This window comes from Hoplias malabaricus, chromosome 3 (genome assembly GCF_029633855.1).
Source record: "Hoplias malabaricus isolate fHopMal1 chromosome 3, fHopMal1.hap1, whole genome shotgun sequence".
In the NCBI taxonomy this organism is placed as follows: domain Eukaryota; kingdom Metazoa; phylum Chordata; class Actinopteri; order Characiformes; family Erythrinidae; genus Hoplias; species Hoplias malabaricus.
The window spans coordinates 12509144-12522422 of NC_089802.1; the positions used below are offsets into that span (position 1 = coordinate 12509144).

The window sequence follows — 13279 nt, forward strand, 5'->3', positions numbered from 1 at the left end:
TCAGGGTCACGGTGTGTCCAGAGCCTACCTGGAATCATTGGGCGCAAGGCGGGAATACACCCTGGAGGGGGCGCCAGTCCTTCACAGGGCAACACAGACACACACACATTCACTCACAGACACTTTGGAGTCACCAATCCACCTACCAACGTGTGTTTTTGGACTGTGGGAGGAAACCGGAGCACCCGGAGGAAACCCACGCAGACACAGGGAGAACACACCAACTCCTCACAGACAGTCGCCCGGAGCGGGAATCGAACCCACAACCTCCAGGCCCCTGGCGCTGTGTGACTGCGACACTACCTGCTACCTGCCACCACCATGACTAACAATTTTCTTTAAATGAAAAATAAAAGCTAATTAAAGGACAAGTAGATTTTCAAAGGTAGAAACATACCGTTTATAGTAACAGATGAGCTCTAGCACATTACTGGTACTTTAGCTGTTTGGATTAGCTCAAATAAACAGGCAACCAGGTAACACAGATAAATCACTGCTGACCGCATCCAATTTAAATTGAACTGCTGGCACTATGTATAACTATGTATAAGAGCATATTTAAGTCCAGGTTTAAGAATGGATGTGGCAATGTTTGCTGCTGTAATAAACCACCACACCATTCTGTCTGGAGATTCCCATAAATATGCTGAACACCATCTCGCCATCATTGCCTTACCCGACAAGATTTTGGGATTGGAGAATGCTCACACTTTCACCAGGCAGTGTTTCAAACATCAACCAAATATCAATCAGCTTGCTAGCTTGGAGGCGCCGTGCCTTAAAAAGTGATGTGCCAATTCCAGGACTGTCAGACATGATTTATTAAAATATCACCCTGACAGAATTAACAAAGGGGGATGGCACTGCCTCACTAGTTACAAGTTGTAAATAACATATGCACGGGGGAAGCCATGCAAGGCCAGAAGACGACAAAACTCTTATAGATATTAATATTTTCTTTCCCTGTCATTGGTTATTTATTTGCTGCCGTTCCATCCGGCTTGGCTCTGGTATTGAGGCGATCCATCCTTCTGGCTTTACCTTGCTGAACAACAGCAAGGATGTTTTTAGCCATAAGAGAGAGAATGAGAAGTAAGAATCAGATTCTGACTGTGGGGGGAAGCACCTGTTCATTAGCAGTGGGTTTCTGAACGTTTAAGGCTGAGCACCCATTGGGCACGCCGGCAGACATCTTACAGATCCATTCTCCCATACTAATCATCAAAAAGTCCCTTTGTGTTTAATACAAGGGCAGGAGATATGACAGTGATACTTTCACGTTAAATACTGTAAAATAATTGTCGTAGTTTATCAATACTTAAAGGTGACGTCTGTGATTATGGGGAAATGCAGTTCTCTCTGCTGTTTACATTCGGAAGTGCAACGTCTTTTAAGGTGGAAGGGTGTGTTTGAGGGGGAAAAACAACTGTTGTTTGTATGGAGCTGAAGCTTACCACAGAAAATCATTTGTAATGTTTGGAGTTCTCTCCACTGAAACAGTTTGATTTATAAAAATAAATGTACTGACACCGGGGCTTTATAAACACAAGACCTGTTTTGAGCACACAAAAAGCCTGGAGAGCTAGTAAATAGTGAACGTGAATGTCATTAAAGACTAGCCATAACATGTTAGCAATAAAACTAAACAATTTAAGAATTTCAAAAACAAGAGCTCACAACATTATGACATTTTTAACTACTCTACAAAATCTGGTCTGCTACCAGCACTGCTCCCATCAGATCATCAGTTCTTAAAGCTTTAATCTTTGAGAGTGTTTTAAGAGAAATCAAGTTCCAGTCTTACATCAGAACTAAAAAAAATAAATAAAATTCTGTCCATCCTTCCATAATCAAAATATGCTCAGAGTCTGAAAGGCTACATAAACAAACAAAGACAGTCTGTGTTCTCAAAGCCATGGACTGACCACTTCAACCCCATTCCTCAATATCAAAAAATGTGTCACCTTAGAATATTTTAACACTGAACTTTGGTGTGGGAAATTGTCAGACTTGAAAAAATGAAAGCAAGTCTCCTGAAAAGAATGCAAGCCTTGAGGAAGGTAAAGTGCAAACACAAAATAATATAGTAAATGTTGATATTTAGTTTTTGAGGGTTCTGTTAAAACATGCTTCATTCTTTCCCCCGACACCTAGAATAAACATTTCATATGTAATGTAGAGGTGTACTGTGTCTGCAGAGTTTTTTAGGTAAGTGATTCATGTCAAAGTACATTCCACACAAATGCCAGTACCCAAAGTTTCCCAGCAGAATATTGCCTACAGCATCACATTGCCTCCGTCGACATGCCTTCTTCCCATAGTGTATCTTGGTGCCATGTCTTCCCCTGGCAAATGACAAACATGCACTCGGCCGTCCAAATGATGTAAAAGAAAATGTGAATTTTCAGGCAAGGCCACCATCCGTCCACTGCTCCATTGCCTAATTCTGATACTTTCATTCATTCATTCATTATCAGTAAGCGCTTATCCAATTCAGGGTCCGGAGCCTACCTGGAATCATTGGGCGCAAGGCGGGAATACACCCTGGAGGGGGCACCAGTCCTTCACAGGGCAACACAGACACACACACATACCTACGGACACACTTTTGAGTCGCCAATCCACCTACCAACGTGTGTTTTTGGACTGTGGGAGGAAACCGGAGCACCCAGAGGAAACCCACGCGGACACGGGCAGAACACACCAACTCCTCACAGACAGTCACCTGGAGCGGGAATCAAACCCACAACATTCAGGCCCCTAGAGCTGTGTGACTGCGACACTACCTGCTGCGCCACCGTGCCGCACCTAATTCTGATACTTGCACACGCAAATTATTGAGTATTGTATTGAGTCACATGGTTCCGTCAGGACAGGACGAGAAATATAGAATGGAGGAGACTATGTGAGGAGCCTGTACTGTGTTAATTTAGGGAACATTATGAGAGAAATGTACAAATATATCACAACATATGTAGGAGGTGATGCTTATGTCATGGAGACTGATTTTTAACTGAACTGTAAGATTAACTGCTCTCAAGGCCATAACAGAACAGTCTTCTCTGGATGCCCTTTAACTCAGAGATACTAAAGGAAGCTCACAAATTTATCGAGACGTACAACTTGTTTGTAAGCAGTTGGGTTGACCTCAGTCGTGTGGTTCTCTTATATTGTCCTGTGGGTTAAAGGAGCAAGCACAATCTAATGCTTCTCGACAATAATGTGGGTTGTTTACTTAAGGTACCGTTAGGTTTCAAGGCCATCACCAGTGAACAACCACAGCGCTTACTGATAAACAAAATAAAATACTTACTCCTCATAGGCCGCACAATCAAGTTAGATTTTCATTTCACCTAAAGCGGTGCAGCAGGTTCATGGTGTTTGATTCACCATTTATAGTGGAGCGGGACATTGTCGAATTTAAAGCTGATTTAGCCTTGTGGTGCTGTAAGACCTGATAAATGTGTTTTACACAATTGTCTTAGTGCTATGCTTGTACACAGGTGATAGACTTAAAACAACATCTACAAGAACCACAACTAAATTCAAACAAGAAGCTGCCTCAGTCTTGTTTTGACCGCAGGTGGCAGCACTTAAGCCATTTTTCAGCCAAATTCATGCACTTGTTACCCTCTTAAACAACAGCTTTTGGCACTTGAGACATGCTACATGTGATTTATCAGTTGAAATGATTTTGAGGGACTGTAAACCATGTATAAAACTATCATAAAGCATCTTTATTAGAGTGTCTCATAGAGATCCAATTGTATAAAATCAATTCCTGCCCTCCATTTCCAAACAACCTATGGTGGTGATTTCAGAGGTGGACAGGGTGAGCATGTTCTGACCCAGTCACTTAGCCATCACAATCTGGCCTTGGTTCATGTTCCCCATGTTCCCCAGATTCTTATGTTTTTTTCCTGCTGCCAACACAAACTCCAAGAACTGACTGTTCACTTTCTGTCTAATACATCCCACCCACTTTCAGGGGCCAATATAATGAGCTGAACAATGTTTTAACTTCACCTCTCAGTGGTTTTAATGTTGTAGCAGATGTGTGTGTGTGTATATATATATATATATATATATATATATATATATATATATATATATATATATATATATATATATATATATATAAAATTGCTGGACATGCCAAAGTGGAAATTCAGTCGCAGGCTAGTTAAGTTGATGCAAACATTGCAAACATGTCCATGTGCTCTGACAATGTATTTGGGTCAGCAGGGCTATCTACAATCACATTTACATTTAGACAAGGTTGCAGATACAGTAAAAAATCACCTTATAGATGACACAGAAATGAGAATGTAGAATCATCTGCACTACCTTCTAGAAATTCAGCTATTGACGTGATGTAAGCACATTCCTAGTGATCCAGGTCAATTGAATTCTCTAAACCCTGCCCATCACTTGTGATTTCATTGTAAGCACAAGGTCAAAAGCAAAAAAACAGAAAAAAAAAACCCCAACACTATTTAATGTTCTGATTCAAATTGAAAAGCGCTCTGCTCCATATCCAAAATCCAATCCAATTGCAATTGTGTTGGGTAAATAAGGATGGATTGTTTGTCTGTTAGGAGGGTGTGCAGTGAGGATCCTCTGCTTAAATGTAAAGTGACAGATGTCCCATTCTCAGTGGTGGAGGACTACATCTCGCCTTAATGAGCCTGTGGAGAAAAGTCACCTGAATGAAGAGCAGATTGCAAAGGTTGGTGTGAAGGACAAGAGCTTGCACAAGCGCAAAAGTGGGCACGTATCACTAAGTTTGAATCATGATAAATGACACGAGGGAACCTGAAGCTGAAATAAATTAGTCACAGTCACTTACAGGTAGATACGTCTCAGATCCTGGTCAACCTATAGCACCTTCCAGCAATCTGAAGTGTGGATCTACAAAGACCTAACCTGTGCCTTAGCTACTGTCACTCATTGTTAAATATGGGCTTTTATTATTCATTTCATCTACAATTTTATTGCATTTTGTTGCTGACTCTTACCTCATTTCAGCACATTGCAATTAGGCTATTAGTCATACTATATGTCTGGCTTCCAAGCAGAGCAATTAATGTAGACCAGCGGTGTTAGGAAATGAGGAAGAAGATGTCTAACAAACTCATTTCTAGATAAATATGGCTATATGTGGAAGAAATACAGGCTATATATCTTTTCCTTTCTCATTTATAATTTCCTTTCCATATGTTCCCACGACTGAGCAGGCTGTGGAAAGTACAGTGTGTCGCAAAATATCTGTCTAAAGTTTAGCATCAAGTTTCTGCACCATCATTACACATCTGCCAAAACCTCTGCTGAGTACAGGCATTTTTTAGCAAGACTGCCAACTCAAAATCAATAAACTATGTTCCCATGCAATAACTTATTTTTTGCTCACACATAAAGCCTTTTTTTCATGTGCCTAGCATTAGGATTTCAGTTTCATATGTCAAACTAGGAAATAACTGATATAAAAATAAATAGATGCAGAGAGCACTCCTTGCCTGTTAAGCATAACAGTGGAGGCTTCTGGCACCTTAACAGGAGACTGGCACCTTAAATGAAACATGGTACAGAGGGATGAAGGGATAGAGAGAGGGCTAATGATCTGTCCCCATGTCAATATCTCTGGGTGCCAACCTGCCTCCCCTTGGGCAAGAGCCTGGACATCAAACCTGCAGCTGACGCACCACTTTTCCTGAGCAGCCTTGTCTGCAGCTCGCATCAATACATTGAACTTTTCTACCAACTGTGGACCTACCGTCTGCAGCCTGATGAAATACTCCCTCCTCATTTAAACACATGTCCAAGAGCCACTAATTGCTTTATTCCAAGTGATAGCTTCAGTCCGGTCTTAAAGACATGTGCCTAGGCAGTACATGTTCATACAGAGGAGCAGAGTGTTGAACACATCTCAATATAATATTTTAGGAGAACTGACTGTATATAAATTATTAAGACATACAACTTCAAGGCAATTCCAGACTATATTTTTTATTTATTCATTTATTTGAAATTTCAATACTGAAGATAATAATCGTCATTATAGTTAATACTATTCATATGCCGATGGCTATCATGTACTAGTATATATTTTTGAAAATATTTATTAGGACTCTAGAATGACCGCAGTAATATAAGGAATTCTTTTGTGATGTTAAATCCAATAAATCACATCAGACTTTCATGCCCAAATGTGTCCCAAAAGGCAGACGTAGGTCATTTAATAAGCAGTGCATTGTTACAGCAATATCAGTGGAGAGACAGGGCATCACCAGAATGTATTAATTGCATTCAATAATTCATCAACCTTATTTTCATTTCATATATGAGGCTGTAATTTCAATTAAATGAGTGTAAATATCATATCTATATGGTGCCTTTATGACTGTAGCCCTCTCAATATCATACTGCTACTTTATGGCTTGTTTTGAGGGGAAACGTCCTCCCACTCATAACTAGTTTATTGGATCACTGACATTGCTGTATCAACACTGCACTTGTAAATGATACTTCAGACTCAAGGTACATTGGCGTTAAACCAAATCACAGCATTGCAGGCGCTAGAAAGAGCTGGGCCTTTATTACTACACATGGTTCTGAGCGTCAAACTAGAAAACATCATAGTGTCACAGTCTGAAAAATAAATACATCTGCGTTTTTGTTGATTTTTAATTTATTAAATCATATAAACACAGCGGCTGTTCGTTGTCGTCCACTGTGAGAAAATTTCATGATGAATGGACCAATAGAAATGCTCCAAAATAATATTTTTACATTGAAATATTTCCCTAAAGTTCTATTTAATAGGCAATGGTTTTAATAAGCATTCAATTATGTTAATATTTTACACAAATATGCATATATAGCACCTGACAATACAAATATATATCAATATAATGAGTTATTAAGATATGTGTAGAAACAATTCTGTTATGTTTAAAACATGAACACAAGTCTCATTATTTACCTTTAGAAGATGAAAACTAATTTAAAAAGAATTTTACACTGTATGATGGGTTTGGTCCAAACGGACCAAGAGGAATGTCCAGAAATGACCTGAAGTAAGACAGTGCTGACAATCTACAATTAAAAACATTCCTGTTTAGCTGCCATTTTGAAGATTTAATTCTGTGTTACAACGGTGCTGTATCTGCTGTATGTACATGACATTCATACTGTGTGAGGTGGCCGCTACAGAAACAGAAAAACTGGCAAGCAGAATCCATTCCAGTGGCAGCCAGTACCCTGAGGTCCATTTTAAAGCGAAGGTGTCAAACAGCAAACAATTTATACTGACCCTCTTTAGCTGCTAGCACATAAGCAGTGGCCACTAGAAGTCCCTGGGGACAAGAGCAGTTCCTGAATACGACTGATTAACTAAACTACAGGCCCGTGGTTTGTGTTTGTGTGTGTGTGTGTGTGTGTAAGACCGGTCAGAGCAGCAGATCTGGTCAGCAGCAGTGGAGAAAAGGGGCTGCTGTGCCCACAGGGTGTGTGGGGGCCATCGATCCTGCTCTGCCATTAGATACAAAGATGTCAAGGTAGATTACTCTCATAGTGCTGCCGTTTGCAGGTCAAGTGTTTTGCTGGTCAACAATAATCAGAGAGACGGCAGGCAGTGGGATGATGGGGCTGTGTCTGTCTGATAAACAGCAGCAGCTCGAGCCTCGGTAAGCGAACAGTGTGACTGCCAGATCCCAACGCCAGCTAATGACAAACACTAAATGGTTTTGTTCTTAAAATGAGACAAACATCTCAGACAAGTCCAGACAAATAAAGGCACAATGCTCATACGTTAGAGGCAATGTCACAAGCCCAACTTCTCAAACTCCTCTATCTCCTTCAAGCAGGAATCACTCACTTATACTTTACTTTCACCTCTCGGGGTCGCAGCCTCCTCCATCACTCTGTCCAAATAAGCCAACAATAACGGCACATTCATCTTACAAACAGGGAAGGTGTCAAAAGCCCACAATCCAAACAGATTTCCCCTTCTTTACTTTCTTTCACGAGCTTTCAACAGCAAAAAAAAATTATAACCTACAGTGTACAGTGTTCTTATATTACACAAACAATCAGCCATAACATTACAAATCATCTCCTTCTTAATATTATTTGTCCATTGTATCAGCTCCACTTACTACATCGGAGCACATGGTAGTTCTACAATTACTGTAGTCCATCTGTTGCTCTACATAATTTGTCAGAATATAATCTCTCTAAACTTACACAGAACCCTGAAAATGTTTTGGCTTTCCCCTTTACAGATGCCATGTTTCTTTAGACAGTGGCGATAAACACATCTTAGTTTCAGTGCTGTTCTGGGCACAGACTTCTATCGAGTCACTCAGTGTTCTTCCCCCAGTTGCTGGACATTAAACACCCCTGTCATCTGGTTTAGAGTGCGGTGCCCAAAAAGTGAGGGGAAAATGAGACAGTAATAAAATATGGGAAATAGCACCATGAGATCAGAAGTTGTGGACAGAGCTGAATGTGGCTGGCTATAACTTCTCAGCCTCTGACAGAACTTGGGATGAGCTTTTTATTTGCTGACAACAGCTGGACGACACAGTAACAAGAGCAGACAGCAGAAAGAGAGCGAGATGTCAGCAGAGGAGCAGATAACAGCAAGTAAAGCATATGGAACGCTGCTAAACACTTTGAACACATAACGTTCTAATGATCTTGATGAAATTCAATGATGGCTGTGTCCAGCTAATATTTTATGGTGCTTTTCTACTGCATGTTATCTACTCTCCTCTGAACGCTTTTCCACGAACACAGCTTCACTCCAAATTTAGCTGTTGATATCTCAAAACCCCTTCTCTAATGGGAACCACAAGCTTTGAACACCACAACTGCAGCTGCAACGATAGGCGCTGTTTACTTCATGAATTTGCGTGTTGTTTTTGTTTTTTGGAGTGAACATACACTGTCCCCTCAAGGGTACAGATTCTGTAACTTTAGTTAGGGAACATAAATGTACCTTATTCTATTAGAATTGTAGATTTTAAAACTGTGTTGATTTCATACACCACATTCCATCTCCAGGGCTTTTATTTTGTTCTATGAAGTCTATAATAAAAGATTACAAATATTCACCTTTCCTTCTGGAGAAGAGAATGTAATGTACCTTTACGGAACAAAACTGGACAACCACTGTTGTACCTTTAATAGTACATTTACACTGTGTGTGATTTTAATGGCCAATAATGTGCCTCTATCATACTGTTTTTTTGTTGTTTTGTTGTGTTTTAGACAAAATGCAGAGTGTATGTAGAGTGTAGCCAGTCTGGCTGTTGCTGGAGTTTTATTGGTTGCCCAACAATCCAAGGGGCATTTGATCCTCTTCCAAATTTACACACTGCCATTGTGACTCAAAAACAAATGTGACAGCTGCTGTAGCTCGGTGATTTAATTTTTAAATTTGTGTTGGATGTCTGCGTTTCACAGTGACTGACTGTCTTTGGCCAATCAGCTCTCTGTAAGTTTTACATGTTATGTTTAGTACCTACTTGGCTTGCTTGGAACCGGCAGTCAGCAGAGACTAAATAATTACCCAGTTCGACATACAAGGTACCAGATTTGCCTAGTGGAAATGCTAAATACCAGAGCCAAGCTGAGAAGATATTCATTCATTCATTATCTGTAACCGCTTATTCAGTTCAGGGTCGCGGCTGAGTAGATAGCATGCAGTGGAAATGTGCCATTAGTCAATCACAAGACCATATTTTTCATTGACGAGTCCACACGTGACGTAAGTAATAATAATAATAACAATAATTTTATATAGTCTTTCACAAACCCAAGGTCACTTTACAATATTCAAACAAATAAACAAACAAAAACAAACAAAACAAACAAAGAAATACAGTTATTAAATAGTCTACAGAAGTTAACAATAAGTTGGCAATTTAACCTATGAATATCTCCAAATATTAAGAGGTCAAACAAGCTACATATTATTGTATTCTATGTATTAATTTACACTTTTTAAAAATAAACTGAATATTGCAAACTAAATGCACTAATGCCCAGGATCTTTATGTTTTAAACAATACATTAGCAAAGCTGTATATGTTCATGCACTGTTGCTCTGCTTTGCCAAGTAGCCAAAAGGCAGCGTTGCCATTTAGTAGATTATAGCAAGCTTTGTCTTCAGCTTTTCTCAGTTCCAGTGGCCCTAAGTGTTGTTTTGCTTCTGCACCAACTAAACACAAAATAAGCCTCAAACCGTGCTGCTTCATATAAGTGTTGACAAGAAAAAACACAAAAAAGCAACACAAACAACTCTGATCATTTTTCTGCCTCGCTTACATGCAGCAGACCTGCTAGAGCAGTCCTGGGGGACAGGAAGGACTATATTATAACCAACATGTTAATATGAGTTAGTATGCTAATCAATGTGGCAAACGCTCCCCTTTTTAAACAAACCGAGTATAAGACTGAGTTCATATTCAACAGACGATCAATAACAATAGCTCCTTGCTCATGCCTGGCAGATCCCTCTCCCTGGCCTTCCTCCAGAGAGTGGGGAATTCAAACACGCTGCTCTTCTAAGGGACTGAATTCTGTTCCTGGCGCAGGAATACAGCTTCCCACTGCATACCAGAGCGATCTGTTTCTCACTAACAGCATTTAGTTAATAATTCATTTGGTGTTTGACAGAAAGACTCCAAAATATTTAAAAGCGTATCTTCTGATTTTTAAAAGGATGTTCATGAATTTCATGATGAAACTCTGAAAGCAGACCTTGATGGGTTTTCAGACTTGTGAAAACGTAGCTACACAAATGGCTGCTTAAAGATAATTCACCGCAACCAGTAACAGAACACACACAACATTTGTCCTTCCACTTAAGCATTAAATATACAGAGACTAATGCCCTTAGAAATACAGGAATTAATTCCCAGCACCATGTGAATGAGATTCAAAATGATATTATTATGAACAGAATGAAACACTAGAAACAAAGACAATGAAGGGGGGGTGGGGGAAATAGAGGATGAAAATTGATGAAAGAAACAGAACAGCTTAAGCAGCGCAAGGAGCCCAGCAGGGAGTTGTTTTGATCTCTTCTGGCCCCGAAAAAATTTCATGTAAGGTCATGAAGTAATTGCCAACAATATTCCAGAAGTTCCATTTGTGGTTTTATATATTTATTTAGTTAGTTAGTTTAACAAGTCGATATTTTTATCAACAGCGCTCATTAGGATTTATTTTGGTGTTTCTGAGAATAAAACCTATTTACTGGAAGAGGGTGGGGGGCTTGAAGCTGCACTGAGAGAGAGAGAGAGAGAAATAAAATAATAACCGTACTGTGCCTTGGTATCATTGTGGCCATTACAGTACGAAATGAAATATTTACAAGAGAGCAGCTGACAACAGACAACAAATGATCCCCACGCTCACAGTCACAGAGAGAGAAAGAGAGAGAAAAAAAACAGTCATTTACAGTCTTGATTTGCTTTTCCTGACAGCTGCAATACAGAGAATCCGAGACGATAGCAGTGGCTAACCTGTTTTATGTTTATGAAGTCTGGGGCAGGCCTTCTGTTGCACTGCTTAACAGGCATAGGACAGAGAAGTCTCGAGGAGTAAATAACAGCGCTGTAACAGGGAGATGGCTCAATGATGTACCACTTATTGAATCTCTGAGACAATCACTTTTACTGCATAGTATTCTCCAGCACTCATTCGCACTCTATTCCTATGGGTGCGGAGCGGTTTTACGTTAGAGCAGGGGTTTTCAGACATAATGATATTATGGCTGAGCTGTTTCAAAAAGAGAGAGAGAGAGAGAGAGAGAGAGAGAGAGAGAGAGAGAGAGAGAGGCTCTGCGCATGAAGAGAAAGCCAGGCTGAGACTCTGAGCAATATCATTAATATATTAATAAGAGGTCATGTCAAATATTCCTTGCAGCATAAATGGTTCGAGGCCGTAATTCTCCACACAGTTGTGCGTTATATCATCAGGGTCAAGAGATCTTGTACTTGTTAAATGTGTCCCGGACTACAGTAAGTACTGCGCTTTGAAATCTGTCTCATATTTCCAAGGGAATACAGGGTTATACAATGATAATGGAAGGATGTGCTGGTGAAGAGATGGTTACTGTGGAGTTTGAACAGAGAAGATGCAGAGGCAGCACTGAAATGGGCGTTGTTGGGTTTCCCACACTGGTGATTACTCATGGAGCAGCTTTTGTCAGTGGTAATGATCCTCACCCTGCTGGCTATGGTGGGAGTGGAGCACCGCGGGGCATTCCGGCAGGGGGCCTGTGGGAGACTGCCTAGAAAGTCGAGTTTTTGCTGGCTAAACCAGTTTCCATCCGTGGGAGTACGACCCGTTCGGGCCAACAGGGCAGATGCCAGTGCTTCTTTCTCTTTGCCCTGTATGCTTACACAGCTACAGTCATGTGTATCTGTGGAGATTTAGGTGTTTTGAGGGAGGAGGGTGTTTCTGTGTGTGGACGGGTAGCGCTGGATGAGGCTGAGAGTGGGCAGCCTGGCACAAAGGCATGAAAAAGGGTAGGTAGAGAGATAGAGAGAGGGATGAGAGCGTGATTCGCAGCGAGCCTGGGATACCGGCAGCAAAGTGGGTCAGGTTGGTTTAGTTTGATTACTGCAGTGGGTGGCTGGAGGCAGCCCTCCAAAAGCAACTCCATCACATACGTTCTTTCCCAGGGTTCTCATCCTCCCCCCCACCCCCCTCTCTTCCCCTGCCGAGGTGTAGCTAAAGAATCCTGTTATGTGGGGTGCTTCAAAGCCGTGCATGATGCCTAACATTCACCGCTGCTGGAGCCTGGCTGAGAGAAAAAGAATGTAGTCTGAATGTGGCTTGGCCATCATGTTTTACAGTAGCCATGCTGAGTTTGTGAACCTTGAACCTGCTGACCCAGAGCAGGAAAGCCCTATAATACAATACGGCCACTCGGTGAACAAAAACATAGACTTTCAATGGTTTAGAAACTCATAAATGTGTTTTTGGACTAATTACATTTGGAATTAACATAATGGCAATCAACTTGTGTATCCCTCAGCAGCATTTGCAGATTCTTTACAATGACAGAAGAAGCATATATATATATATAGAATTAATTAATTTATTTATTTATTTTAAGGCTCTGTAAGACATTTACAAAAGGTTTTCACTGACGTCTCCAAAGCATTCATGGTTCTACACAGAAGCACTGCCTCTATTAAAGAACCCATATAAAACCATATTTTAAAGATGTATGTCTATAAAAAATTGCTAAATAATTAAA

The 13279-nt window shown here is 40.5% G+C and overlaps 1 protein-coding gene across 3 annotated transcripts in view; it reads right to left on the reverse strand.

Annotated features, from left to right (window-relative positions):
• Positions 1–13279, reverse strand: part of rbfox3a (RNA binding fox-1 homolog 3a) — a 510141-nt gene that overhangs the window by 346058 nt on the left and 150804 nt on the right. The gene's annotated exons all lie outside the window — the stretch shown is intronic.